The 14,918-nt window shown below is 41.7% G+C and overlaps 1 protein-coding gene across 5 annotated transcripts in view; it reads right to left on the bottom strand.

Moving 5' to 3' along the window:
• SNRK (SNF related kinase) overlaps positions 1-276 on the bottom strand; it is a 69,597-nt gene extending 69,321 nt beyond the window's left edge. For 2 of the 5 annotated variants that reach the window (XM_023726086.1, XM_023726073.1), the window contains exon 1: positions 110-225. The gene's annotated coding sequence lies outside the window, so the exon portion shown is untranslated. Of the gene's footprint in view, positions 1-109 lie in introns of all 5 variants that reach the window. The other 3 variants (XM_004368439.2, XM_023726090.1, XM_023726080.1) reach the window with 3 other exon arrangements.
• Positions 277-14,918: the final 14,642 nt, after the last annotated feature.

Genomic DNA, 14,918 nt, shown 5'->3' with positions numbered 1-14,918 from the left:
GGACGCCCCGGCCCGGGCACCCAGCCCGGGAGCTGCGGGGACTGCTGAGGCAGCGGAGGCCGGCCCCGCACCCCTGCCCACGGCCGCTGCGCTCAGCGCTCGCCCCTACCTCAGCCTGCAGACGGGCGTCCGTCCGCAGCCGCCGCGGCGCTGAAGACTCTCTCCCAGCCGCCAGGTCCCCGCACCCAGCGCTAATCATAATACCGAGCGGGCGGGCGGCCGGCCGCGGTGGGGGTGAGTGCCGAGCTGCGCCTGCGCGGGCTTCACGTCACTGTGACGCGTGAGACGGGGCGGGGCCACGGGAAGGGCGGGGCAGGCGCACCTGCGGGCGCCTGTGAGCGGACTGCTGAGGGCGTCCTGGTAGCTACCCGACTGGAGCGAGTCTGGACTGCGGCTGACAGGAGGAAGTGGGCGAAGCGCCAGAGGAGGATGGGCGACTGTGGAGGAGGAAGCCTCAGGGACACGGACAATGGCCGGGAAAAGTAGCGCGAGCTGTCGAGAAACGGAGGGAAGGAACTGCGTCCGCACTTGACTCTGTGTCGGGGGGCGGGGGCAGGGATCGGCACGCACTTTACCCTTAAAGGTTTACCCCCTCTCTCTCCCAGATCTAAACAAGGTGGAAAAAATTTATACACATATATGTGTGTGTATACATGTATGTATATAAAACCCCGTTGCTTCTGTTGAGTCGATTCCGTTTCATAGCAACCCTATAGGATGGAGTAGAACTGCCCCCATAAGTTTCCAAGGAGCGCCCGGTGGATTCGAACTGCTGACGTTTTGGTTAACAGCGGTAGCTCTTAACCACTACACCATCAGGGTTTCCGTAAACAAATATATATGTGTATACACACATACATGCGTATTTTGTTGTTAGGTGCCATTGAGTCGGTTCCAACTCATAGCAACCCTGTAGAACAGAGTGGAACTGCCCCATATGGTTTCCAAGGAGCGGCTGGTGGATTCCAACTGCCAACCTTTTGTTTAGCAACGGTAGCTCTTAACCACTATGCCACTAAGGCTCCATATGTATATATGTATATACGTATACATGTATACGTATATACGTAGACACGTATATATTTGCATGTATATCTGTTTACACATATATATTCATTCTCTGCAGCTAATTCCTTATACGAATTTGATTTGAAGGAATTTTGTTGATATTTAAACAAAAGGAGAAAAGCCTAGCATCTAAATGTAGTGCTGGCTTTAAAGGTCAGCAGAGACACTGGCCTGACCGGGCTGCCTCCTCTGGAAACAGCATGGAAAGGTAAGAGGTCGTGGAAAGCATTAAAATATGTAAAGTCGGGTTAAAAACACACCAGGCATTAGCTGTGTCACTGTGTGCTTCCGTGGGTCGGGTGGCTGGGAAGGGAGTTTAGCGCAGGCTGGAGAGGCCGGGGTAGGGGTGGGAGGAAAGCAGCTCCTAGTTCCACCCCTGAAGGTCTGGCACAATGGAGACCAGCTCTCCAGGGTTCTGGAAGGGAGACCCAACAAACCTGATGCCAGGTTCCTCCAACCTGCTTTCCCCCCTTTCTCCCCCCCACCACCCGCACCAAGAAAGAACCCCTGATAAAGGACACACACACACACACAAAGCTGCCTAGGTGCTCCAAGTCTGGTTAGATTGACAGGAAGGAGAAGAGAAATCTAGGTGGCTTTAGCAAATCTCTGCTGACCTGCAAATGTCAGAAGCCTTTTCTTGCAGCCTTTCTCCACAGCATCTACTTTGCATGTAAAAGATGATTGGGAGACAGGAATGGATTGTTGGGAGGTGCAAACCCTTTGAGTCTCAGGCTTATAAGGTAAGGTTTTCTGTTAAAGGGGGACTCCCAGTTACCCTCATGCCTTGGCTTTGGGTGGTAGAGTCTGTGCCCAGGAAAGCCTCAGGCTGGGCCTCTGCCCCTCAGGGCTGAGTCAAGGCCCCATCTCTGGGATCTCTCTGACTAGGAAAGACCATACAAGAATAGTCTCGTTTTGACATTGACTTTCTCACTCTAGCAGCTTGTTAAGCCAGAGCTCCTAATTTGGATTTGTGGAATTCGTTCCTTTGTGGCTGAAAAGCTGGGAAGGCCATGCACCTTCCCCCTCAGGGAGGTATCATTTCTCAGGGAACCCTGTAGCCAACTAAAGGGGGAAAAAAAATACCACTCTGATGGTCTCCCAAGGGAATTCCAGTGGTTAAAGGCCTCCACTGAAGGTCTATAGCCCCAGAGATGTAACAGTACCACAAAAACAGTGGTCATAATAAATAAGCCCTTGAAAAATAGAGTATTTATAATATCGTTGCTCTGTAACTCAGGTTTTGAATAAATTCTGTAAGAATTACAAGGGCATAAGAATAACAAAACAATGAATTGGAAGGAACATAACAATAAATTGATTTACGTAAAGTCAGCTCCAACTCTCCCCCAGAAAGGAGGAATGCAGTGCTGGCCACATGGTAAATCATTTATTCATCTCCAGTGTTTCTTGGGAAGCTGGAGTGCTGCTGGCAAGAACGTGACCCATTTTCGGTTCTACACCATAAATGTGGTAACATGATCTGATTATGCTCGGAGAATATTTAAAAATTTCAAGTACAAATTAAAATATTATTACTTAACTTTGAATTTAAGCAAATGTGTTTATTGTTAATGAAAAAAAATCCCTTCTCCAGTCTGCCCTGGGGCTTTCTCTAACACACACTGCTTTTTTAATGTTAGGTCTTTTTATGGACCTGTAAGAAGCTTTAATTAGATATACAGCACTCTGCAGAATGACAAGATGGAACATGCAGGCTTGTATTACAGTCCCTGTGATTCAGATCTCAAAAATAACATAATGCCACCAATTTAAGGAAGAAGTTGTTTATTGGAAGGAAACCAGGGAGATGCTACAAATTAGATCAAGATGTGAAAACCTAGCAGATTCATGAAAGAATTGCCATTTTTATCTTGGGCCCCCCAGAAGTAGGGTGTGTGACAAGGTTATTTTCTCTAGATACTGTTAGTTTTCAAAATTCACAAAAAATTAAAAATAAGTGTATTTAAAGCAACATATTGAGTATTCATGCACAATTCATTCTTGGGTTGTGACTTTTTACTTAATGTGGTTTTCTTTTACATATTTAATTAGTCATTTTGTAAGTTGATAATTTGTGCTTTCCTAAATCCTGGCTTCATCCCAGTAGGATCAAAATAAAACTTTATTGGAAGGTCCTAAGTGTTCCTCAAAGACTTTCCCTCCGCCCACTTGCCATCAGTTAACATTTCTAACTCTTATCTCAGATGTCAGTCATTGCCCAGTGGGGGAGTGTAATTTATTTTATATACATACATACATAGGTACGATGTGTGTGTGTGTATATATATATGTATATATATATATATATATGATGGATATATGATAGTTATAGGCAAGGATTGAAAATGCCATCCTTTAAATATGCTTGTTGGCCATCTTTGAACTAGGAGACATGACTGACATGAAATCCTAGCTCTGTCACTAAGAGCTACACGGCCATAGGCAAGTTGCTTAACCTTCTATTTCCTCATCTGTAAAATGGGAATGATGGTGATGATAATAGTACCTTCCTTATAAGATTGATGTAAAGTGGTGGTTCTCACAATTAGTTCCCTGGGCCAGCAGTCTCAGCATCTTCTGGGAAGTGGCTTGAAATGCAAATTCTTGAGCCCCACCCCAGACCTACTAAATCAAAAACTCTGGAATGTCTGTTTGAAGAAGATTTCGAGGAGATTTGATGCAGGCAAGATTTTGAGAACCAATGTTGATTGGATTAAGTGAGTTTGCATAAAGCATTAGAATAGTGCCTGGTACATGGTAAGCGGTATATTAATGTTTTTAAATGAGTGCAATGATGTTGAGGAGATATACAAATTTAAGTTAGGCCAAAAGAAGCATGTCAGAGTTGTTCATCCAACAAATACCAAAACCAAACCAGTTGCCATGGAGTCGACTCTGACTCATAGCGACCCCATTGTGTGTCAGAGTAGAACCGTGCTCCATAGGATTTTCAATGACTGATATATTTTTTTATTGTTGTAATTAAATGGTTACATTTTAAGTTAGTCTCTGAAACAAAATTTTTATACGTACATTGTTATGAGACCCTAATTGCTCACCCCATTCTGTGACAGCACACTCCTCCTTTCCGCCCCTGATTCCCCATGTCCATTCAGCCAGCTTCTAACTCTCTCTGCCTTCCCATCTCCCCTCTGGACAGAAGCTGCCCCTTTGGTCTCTTGTATCTACTTGACTAAGGGGCACACTCTTCACGAGTATCACTTTAGGCCCCACAGTCCAGTCCAATAACATCTGAAGAGTTGGCCATGGAAATTGTTTTAGTTCTGGGCTGATAGAGAGTCCAGGGGCCATGCTTTCCGGGGCACCTCCAGTCTCGGTCAGACCATTAAGTCTGGTCTTCTTACTAGAATTTGAGTTCTGAACCCCATCCTTCTACTGCTCCATCAGGGACCCTCAGTTGTGTTCCCTGTCAGGATGTTCATTGGTGGTAGCCGTCAGTGGCTGATATTTTGGAAGTAGATTACCAGGTCTTTCTTCTGAGGCACCTGTATGTGGACTTGAATCTCCAACCTTTCAATTAGCAGACGATCACATTAACCTTCTGCACCATCTGAGGACTCCCCTTCAACAAGTAAATCCTGCTTAACCCCTTGTTCAAAGGTTTTAACATGGCCTGCCATGCCCTTCATGATCTGGTCCCTGCTTTGTTCCCCTTCCCTTTTTACTCTTCATGTGTACCATGTCTCTAACCCTCCTGATTCTCTACATGAAAATTACTTTCTTGGGGAGGGATAAGGAGGAGAAATCATTGACTAGATAGTGAACAGGTGTCAACTTTGGTAAAGAGAAGGACAACACACAATATAGGCATACCTCATTTTATTGTGCTTTGCCTTACTGCACTTCACAGATATTGCGTTTTTTCAAATCAAAGATTTGTGGCAACCCTGTGTGGAGCAAGCCTGTTGGCGCCATTTTTCCAACAGTATGTGCTCACTTCATGTCTCTGTGTCACATTTTGGTAATTCTCTCAATATTTCAAAGTTTTTCGTTATCATATCTGTCATGATGATCTGCGATCAGTGATCTTTGATGTTACTATGGTAATTGTTTTGGGGCTCCAAGAGCTACATCCATATAAGACAACAAAATCAATCAGTAAATGTGTGTGTTCTGACTACTCCACCAACTGACCATTCCCCCATCTCTCTCCCTCTCCTCAGGCCTCCCTATTCCCTATGACTCGACAATATTGAAATTAGGCCAATTAGTAACCCTACAATAGCCTCTAAGTATTCAAGTGAAAGGAGGATTTGCGCGTCTCTCACTTTAAATCAAAAGCACCTGGTGGATTTGAACTGCTGACCTTTTGGTTAGCAGATGTAGCTCTTAACCACTACGCCACCAGGGTTTCCAAATCAAAAGCTAGAACTGATTAAGCTTAGTGAAGAAGGCATGTCAAAAGCTGATATAGGTCAAAAGCTAGGGCTCTTGTGCCAAACAGTTAGCCAAGTTGTGAACGTAAAGGATAAGTTCTTGAAGGAACTTAAAAGTGCTACTCCAGTGAACACACAAAGGATAAGAAAGCACAACAGCCTTATTGCTGATACGGCGAAAGTTTTAGTGGTCTGGATAGATCAAACCAGCCACAACATTCCCTTAAGCCAAAGCCTAACCCAGAGCAAGGCCCAGACTCTTCTGCAATTCTATGAAGGCTGAGAGAAGTGAGGAAGCTGCAGAAGAAAAGTTTGAAGCTAGCAGAGGTTGGTTCATGACGTTTAAGGAGGGAAGCCATCTCTATACATAAAAGTGCAAGACGATGGAGCAGTGCTGACGTAGAAGCTGCAGCAAGTTATCCAGAAGATAGGAAGATCTAGCTAAGATAATTGATGAAGGTGGTTATACTAAACAGATTTTCAATGCAGACAGAACAGCTTTGTATTGGAAGAAGATGCCATCTAGGACTCATATAGCTAGAGAGGAGAAGTCAATGTCTGGCTCTAAATCTTCAAAGAGCAGGCTGACTTCTCTTGTTAGGGGCTCATGCCGCTGGTGACTTTAAGTTGAAGCCAATGCTCATTTACCATTCCAGAAATCCTAGGGCCCTTAAGAATTATGCTAAATCTACTCTGCCTATGCTCTATAAATGGAATAACAAAGCCTGGACGACAGCACATCTGTTGACAACATGGTTTACTGAATATTTTAAGGTCACTGTTGAGACCTATAGGGTCACTATGAATCAGAATCGACTCAACAGCAATAGGTTTTCTTTGTTTGTTTTAATACAGTTGAGACCTACTGCTCAGAAAAAAAGATTCCTTTCAAAATATTACTGCTCATTGACAATGCACCTGGCCACCCAAGAGCTCTGATGGAGATGTACAAGGATGTTAATGTTGTTTACAAGGCTGCTAATGCAACATCCATTCTGCAGCCCATGGATCAAGGAGTAATTTCAACTTTCAAGTCTTACTATTTAAGAAATACATTTTGTAAGGCTGTAGCTGCCATAGATAGTGATTCCTCTGATGAATCTGGGCAGAGTAAATTGAGAAACTTCTGGAAAGGATTCACCATTCCAGATGCCATTAAGAACATGCATGATTCATGGGAGGAGGTCAAAATATCAGCATTAACAGGATTTTGGAAGAAGTTGATGCCAACCCTCATGGATGACCTTGAGGGATTTAAGACTTCAATGGAGGAGCTAACTGCAGATGCGGTGGAAATAGCAAAAGAACTAGAACTAAAAGCAGAGCCTGAACGTGTGACTGAATTGCTGTAATCACATCATAAAACTTTTAATGGATGCGGAGTTGGTTCTTAAGGATGAGCAAAGAAAGTGGTTTCTTGAGATGGAATCTACTCCTGGTGAAGATGCTCTGAACGTTGTTGAAATGACAACAAAGGATTTAGACTATTACATATACTTAGCAGCAGCAGAGTTTGAGAGGACTGACTCCAATTTTGAAAGAAGTTCCACTGTGGGTAAAATGCTATCAAACAGCATCACATACTGTAGAGAAATCTTTTGTGAAAGGAAGAGTCAGTTGATGTGGCAAACTTCATTGTTGTCTTATTTTAAGAAATTGCCACAGGGCAAGGCAGGGCCAAGATGGCGGAATAGATGCTTCCTGTGGTCCCTCTTACAAGAAAGACCTGAAAAAACAAGTGAATCGATTATATATTGATATATCTAGGGGCCCTGAACATCAAAGGCAAAGTTGAGGAATCGGACTGAGTGACGGGGAGGGAGAGACGGTTCAGAAGCAGTGAGGAGTTGCCAGACCTGACCCAGTGGGAGCTGGCACCCTTCAGGCTAGATCGGCTGGCACGCGTGGTGAGGCAAGCAGTGGCACTCGGGAGGTGTTTTCCGTATCAGCAGAGACCGAGTGGCAGAGTCTACTCGGGCATCCAGCACTAGTGAAAAGCAGCGGTCAGTTGGAAAAAGGTAAGTACATGTGGCTAACCTATTGCATGGATCAAAAACACCTTCTTTGGGAAAAACGTGTCTCCTGTTTACCTGCTGCCTACCCACTCTGGACTGGTCCCGAGCCAGCTTCAGTGATTGCTGCGTCCCCTGGGCCAGAAGTAGGACCCATCATGCACCCTGAGACATTCTTCCAACCTTGGAGAGGGAACAAATTAACAAACAGGAAAAAATAATCAGCCAGCTTCCCTAAGCTGGGACCTCAGGGAAGGCACAGCTCCTTTGCTTAGGCACAGGCATAAGGGGTCCACGGATTTTGAATGCCTTTCACCCCTGCATAGACCTACGTGGGCCCATTTCAACAACGTAGGCCCTCATTAGCACAGTACAACAGGGTGTATACCTGAAGCCTAACTTCAAATGTATCAGCTATAGGTGGAGTGGCAAGTTTCTGACATTTGGCACTGCTCTGCCCATTAAGCAGGGTCCTCATCTACCTACATAAAGGGCCTGAGGGCTAGTGGCTCCACCCACACCACCTAGCCACCCACGACAGGGGTCCAAGAATAAGTGGACCTAGAATAAGTGGTCCAAGAATAAGTCCTTACAGCCAACAGCATTGGGTGCCCATAGTCTGGCTGCAAAACCCACTCACCTACACGCTCTAGGGAACAGGGACATGCTTTCCTGCCAGACACTTGGGCAGTTGTCACCCCCCTGCCATGCTCAGCACATGACTCCCTACTGCAGCCGGATACTTGTGCCTATACCAATCACCACTGCACGTCTAGGACTGTAGGTGAGGGTCTACGCCACAAACTTGGTGACCAACTACCTGGACTCCTGAGCTGAATCCATACAAGAAAAGTAAACAGACTCCTGAGCTCACATACCTAGTAACAGATCTAACCACCTGGTGACAGGACATTAGAGCTTCAAAGGCGCTAATGATGAAACTAGCTCACACGAGCAGCCTATTTGGGCATATCAAAACAAAACAAGAACCTAAGACACAATAAGCAAATGTAAAATAAATATAGTAACTTATTGATGGCTCAGAGACAACAGTCAATATCAAATCACATAAAGAGGCAGACCATGATGGCTTCAGCAAGCTCCCAAAACAAAGGATCAAGAAATTTTCCAGAGGAGGAGAACTTCTTCGAATTACCAGAGGCAGAATACAAAAGATTAAAATACAAAACTCTTCAAGAGATCAGGAAGGAGATCATACAAAATACAGAACAAGCCAAGGAACACACAGACAAAGCAACAGAGAGAGTTAAGAAGATTATAGAAGAGCATAATGACAAATTTGACAGGCTGCAAGAATCTATAGAGAGACAGCAATCAGAAATCCAGAAGATTAACAATAAAATTTCAGAATTAGACAACTCAGTAGAAAGTCATAGGAGCAGAATTGAGGCAATGGAAGTCAGAATTAGTGAGAGTGAAGGTAAAGCACTTGACACTGACTTATCTGAGGAAAAATCTGATAAAAATAATTTTAAAAATGAAGAAACCCTAAGAATTATATGGGGCTCTATCAAAAGGAATAACCTATCAGTGATTGGAGTACCAGAACGGGGGGATAACAGGAAATACGGAGAGAATTGTTGAAGATTTGTTGGCAGAAAACTTCCCTGATATCATGGGAAGATGAGAAGATATCTATCCAAGATGCTCATCGAACCCCACATAAGGTAGATCCCAAAAGAAAGTCACCAAGACATAATCAAACTTGCCAAAACCAAAGATAAAGAGAGAATTTTAAGAGCGGATAGGAACAAACAAAGGAATAAACGGAAAGTCATCTACAAAGGAGAGTCAATAAGAATAAGCTCAGACTACTCAGCAGAAACCATGCAGGCAAGAAGGCAATGGGATGACATATATAAAGCCTTGAAGGAAAAAAACTGCCAGCCAAGAATTATATATCCAGCAAAACTGTCTCTCAAATATGATGGTGAAATTAGGGCATTTCCAGATAAACAGAAATTAAGGGAAATTGCAAAAACCAAACGAAAATTACAAGAAATACTAAAGCGAGTCCTCTGGTTAGAAAAGCAATAACATCAGATAACAACCCAAGGCTAGAACACAGAACAGAGCAACGAAATATCAACCCAGATAGGGAAGTCCCAAAAAAAAAAAAAAAAAAAAAAAAAAGCTAAACCACTGAAAATAGGGAAACACAGATGTCAGTATGTAAAAGATGACAACATTACAACAAAAAAGGGGGGCTAAAAAAATGTAGTCATAGATCTTTCATATGGAGAAGAAGTCAAGGCAATATAAAGAAATAAAAGAGTGGTTTAAACTTAAAAAAACGGGTAAATATTAAGGTAACCACAAAGGAAACTAACAATCCTACACATCAAAATAAAAAACTAGAAAAATATAAAGACTCAGCAAATACAAAATCAACAACAATGAAAAAGGTGAAAAGAAAATACATAAATAAAAACGACTCAGCACAGAAAAATTAAGTGGAACAACGAAACTGAACAACACACAAAAAATGACATCAAAATGACAGCACTAAATTCATACCTATCAATAATTATGCTGAATGTAAATGGACTAATTGCACCAATAAAGAGACAGAGAGTGGCAGAATGGATAAAAAAACATGATCCGTCTATATGCTGCCTACAAGAGACACGCTTTAGACTTAAAGACACAAACAAACTAAAAGGATGGAAAAAAAAAATACATCAAGCAAACAACACTCAAAAAAGAGCAGGAGTGGCAATATTAATCTCTGACAAAATAGACTTTAAAATCCACCACAAAGGATAAGAAAGGACACTAATGATTAAAGGTCAGTACACCAAGAGGACATAACCATAACAAATATTTACATACCCAACTACAGGGCTCCAAAATACATAAACTCTAACAGCATTGAAAAGAGAGAGAGACAGCTCCATAATAATAGTAGGAGACTTCAACACACCACTTTCAGTGAAGGACAGAACATCCAGAAAGAAGCTCATTAAAGACACGGAAGATCTAAATGCCACAATCAGTCAACTTGATCTCATAGATAGACCACTCCACCCAACAACAGTCATGTATACTTTTTTTTCCAATGCACATGGAACATCTTCCAGAATAGACCACATATTAGGCCATAAAGCAAGCCTTGACAGAATCCAAAACATCGAAATATTACAAAGCATCTTTTCTGACCATAAAGCCATAAAAGTAGAAATCAATAACAAAAGACAAGAAAAAAAATCAAACACAGGAAATCTAACAAAACCTTGCTCAAAAACTACTGGATTATAGAAGAAATTAAGGATGGAATAAAGAAATTCACAGAATCAAATGAGAATGAAAACACATCCTACCAGAACCTTTGGGACACAGTGAAAGCAGTGCTCAGAGGTCAATTTATAGCAATAAATGCACACATCCAAAAAGAAGAAAGGGCCAAAATCAAAACATTAATCCTACAATTCAAAGAAGTAGAAACAGAGCAGCAAAAGAAGCCCTCAGGTGCCGGAGGAAAAGAAATAATAAGAATTAGAGTAGAATTAAATGAAATAGAGAAGAGAAAAAGAATTTTAGAAAGAGTTAACAAGACCAAAAGCTTGTTCTCTGAAAAGATCAACAAAATCGATAAACCATTGGCCAAACTGACAAAAGAAAAACAGGAGAGGAAGCAAATAACCCAAATAAGAAATGAGATGGGTGAGATCACAACAGACCCAACTGAAAAGAATCATAACAGAATACTATGAAAAATTGTACTCTAACAAATTTGAAAACCTAGAGGAAATAGACAAATTTCTAACACAGAGGTAGAACAACTAAATAAACCTATAACAAAAGAAGAGATTGAAAAGGTAATTAAAAAACTCCCAACAAAAAATAGCCTTGACCCTGACGGTTTCACTGGAGAATTCTACCAAACTCTCAGAGAAAAGTTAACACCACCACTACACCACTGAAGGTATTCAGAGTATAGAAAAGGATGCAATACTCCCAGACTCATTATGTGAAGCCAGCATAACCCTGACACAAAAACCAGGTAAAGACACCACAAAAAAAGAATATTACAGATCAGTATCCCTCATGAACATGCACGCAAAAATCAACAAAATTCTAGCTAATAAAATTCAACAACATATCAAAAAAATAATTCACCATGACCAAGTGGGATTTGTACCAGGTATGCAGGGATGGTTTAACATTAGAAAAACAATCGATGTAATCCATCACGTAAATAAAACAGACAAGAACCACATGATCTTATCAATTGGTGCAGAAAAGGCATTAAAGTTCAACACCCATTCATGATAAAAACTCTCAGCAAAATAGGAATAGAAGGGAAATTCTTCAGCGTAATTATGGACATTTATACGAAGCTAACAGCCAACATCATCCTAAATGAAGAGGGCTTGAAAGCATTCCCCTTGAGAACGGGGACCAGACAAGGATGCCCTTTATCACCACTCTTATTCAACATTGTGATGGAGGTTCTAGCCAGAGCAATTAGACTAGAAAAAGAAATAAAGAGCATCCAAATTGATAAGGAAGGAGTCAAAGTATCTCTATTTGCAGATGGTATGATCTTATAAATGGAAATCCCCCAAAGAATCCACCAGAAAACTACTGGAACTAATAGGAGATTTCAGCAAAGTATCAGGATACAAGGTAAACATACAAACATATGTTGGATTCCTCTACACCAACAAAGAGAACTTTGAAGAGGAAATCACCAAATCAATACCATTTACAATAGCCCCCAAGAAGATGAAGAACTTAGGAATAAATCTAACCAGAGACGTAAAAGACCTATACAAAAAAAACTATAAGACACTACTGCAAGAAACCAAAAGAGACCTACATAAGTGGAAAAACATACCTTGCTCATGGATAAGAAGACTCAACATTGTGAAAACATCAATTCTACCCAAAGCGATCTACAGATACAATGCAATCCTGATCCAAATTCCAATGGCATTTTTTACGGAGATAGAGAAACAAAGCAACAACTTCATATGGAAAGGGAAGAGGCCACGGATAAGTAAAGCATTACTGAAGAAGAAGAACAAAGTGTGAGACCTCACACTACCTGATTTTAGAACCTATTATACCGCCACGGTAGTCAAAACAGTCTGGTACTGGTACAACAGCAGATACACAGACCAATGGAACAGAATTGAGAATCCGGATGTAAATTCATCCTCCTATGAGCGGATGATATTTTACAAAGGGCCAAAGTCCGTTAACTGGTGAAAAGACAGTCTCTTTAACAAGTGTTGCTGGCATTAACTGGATATCCATTTGCAAAAAAGCAAGACCCATACCTCACACCATGCACAAAAACTAACTCAAAATGGATCAAAGACCTAAATATAAAATCGAAAGTGATAAAGATCATGGAAGAAAAGGTAGGGACAACATTAGGAGTCCTAACAAGGCTAGCATTAATCCAAAAAACACAAAATAATGAATGCTGAAGAGGTTGTGGAGAGACTGGAACACTTATACACCATTGTTGGGAAGGTAAAATGGTACAGCTACTTTGGAAATCGATTTGGCGCTTCCTTAAAAAGCTGGAAATAGAAGTATCATACAATCCAGCAATCCCACTTCTTGGAATATATCCTAGAGAAATAAGAGCCATCACACGAATAGATAATGTGTACACCCGTGTTCATTGCAGCACTGTTCACTATAGCAAAAAGATGGAAACAACCTAGGTGCCCATCAACAGACGAATGGATAAACAAATTATGGTGTATTCACACAGTGGAATACTACGCAACAACAAAGAACAACGATGAAGCTGTGAAACGTCTCATAACAGATGAAACTGGAGGGCATTATGCTGAGTGAATTTAGTCAGTCACAGAAGGACAAATATTGTGTAAGACCACTATTATAAGAACTCAAGAAAAGGTTTAAACAGAAGAAAATATTCTTTGATGGTTACGAGGGTAGGGATTGAAGAAGAGGGATATCACTAACTAGATAGTAGACAAGAATTATCTTAGGTGAAGGGAGGGACAACACACACACTATAGGGGAAATCAGCACAACTGGACTAAACCAAGAGCTAAGAAGTTTCCTGAATATAACCAAACACTTTGAGGGACAGAGTAGCTGGAGTGGGGGTCTGGGAACCATGCTTTCAGGGGACATCTAGGTCAATTGGCATAACAATTTTATTAAAATGTTCTGCATCCCTGTTTGGTGAGTGGTGTTTGGTGTCTTAAAAGCTAGCGAGCAGCCATCTAAGATGTATCAATTGGTCCCAACCCACCTGTAGCAAAGGAGAGTGATGAGCACCAAAGACACGAGGAAAATATTAGCTCAAGAGACAGAAGGGGCCACATAAACCAGAGACTCCATCAGCCTGAGATCATAAGAACTAGATGGTGCCTGGCTACCACCAATGACAGCCCTGACAGGGAACACAACAGAGAGTCCCTGACAGAACAGGAGATCTCAAATTCTAGTAAATAAGAACAGACTTAATGGTTTGACTGAGACTGGAGGGACCCCGGCAGACACGGCCCTTGGATTCTCTGTTAGCCTGAAACTAAAACGATTCGAGGCCAACTCTTCAGACAAGGATTAGACTGGACTATGGAACATAAATGATACTCGTGAAGAGTGTGCTTCTTAGCTCAAGTGGATACATGAGACTAAATGGGCAGCTCCTGTCCGGAGGTGAGATGAGAAGGCAGAAAGGGACAGGAGCTTGTTGAATGTACATGGGAAATTTGGGGTGGAAAGGAGGAATGTGCTGTCATGTTATAGAAAGAACAGCTAGGGTCACATAACAATGTGTGTATAAATTTTTGTGTGAGAAACTAACTTGAATTGTAAACTTTCACTTAAAGTAAAATAAAAAAAAAGAAATTGCCACAGCCACCCCAACCTTCAGCAACCACCACCCTGATCAGTCAACAGCCATCGACAATGAGGCAAGACCCTCTACCAGCAAAAAGATTACAACTCCTGAAGGCTCAGATAATGGTTATCATTTTTTAGCAAAGAAGTATGTTTTAATTAAGTTATGTACATTGTTTTTTAAGACAATGCTATTCCACACTTAATAGACTACGGTATAGTGTAAACATAACTTTTATATGCACTGGGAAGCTGAAAAATTCATGTGACTCACTTTGTTGCCATATTCTATTTATTGCGGTGGTATGGAACCAAACCTGCAATAATATCTCTGAGATATGCCTGTATAGGGGAAGTCAGCACAACTTGACCAAAGCAAAGTCATAAAAGCTTCCTAGACACATCCAAATACCTTGAGAAACCGAGTTCCTGGGCCTGAGGGCTGGGGACCATTGTCTTGGGAGACATCTAGGTCAATTGACATAACATAGTTCCTAAAGAAAATGTTCTACATCCTACTTTGGTGAGTAGTGTCTGGGGGTTTAAAAGCTTACGAATGGCCATCTAAGATACATCTGTT

The sequence above is a fragment of the Trichechus manatus genome, unplaced genomic scaffold (genome assembly GCF_000243295.1).
Source record: "Trichechus manatus latirostris isolate Lorelei unplaced genomic scaffold, TriManLat1.0 scaffold00001, whole genome shotgun sequence".
NCBI lineage: Eukaryota > Metazoa > Chordata > Mammalia > Sirenia > Trichechidae > Trichechus > Trichechus manatus.
This window is presented reverse-complemented; position numbering and strand designations above follow the sequence as displayed.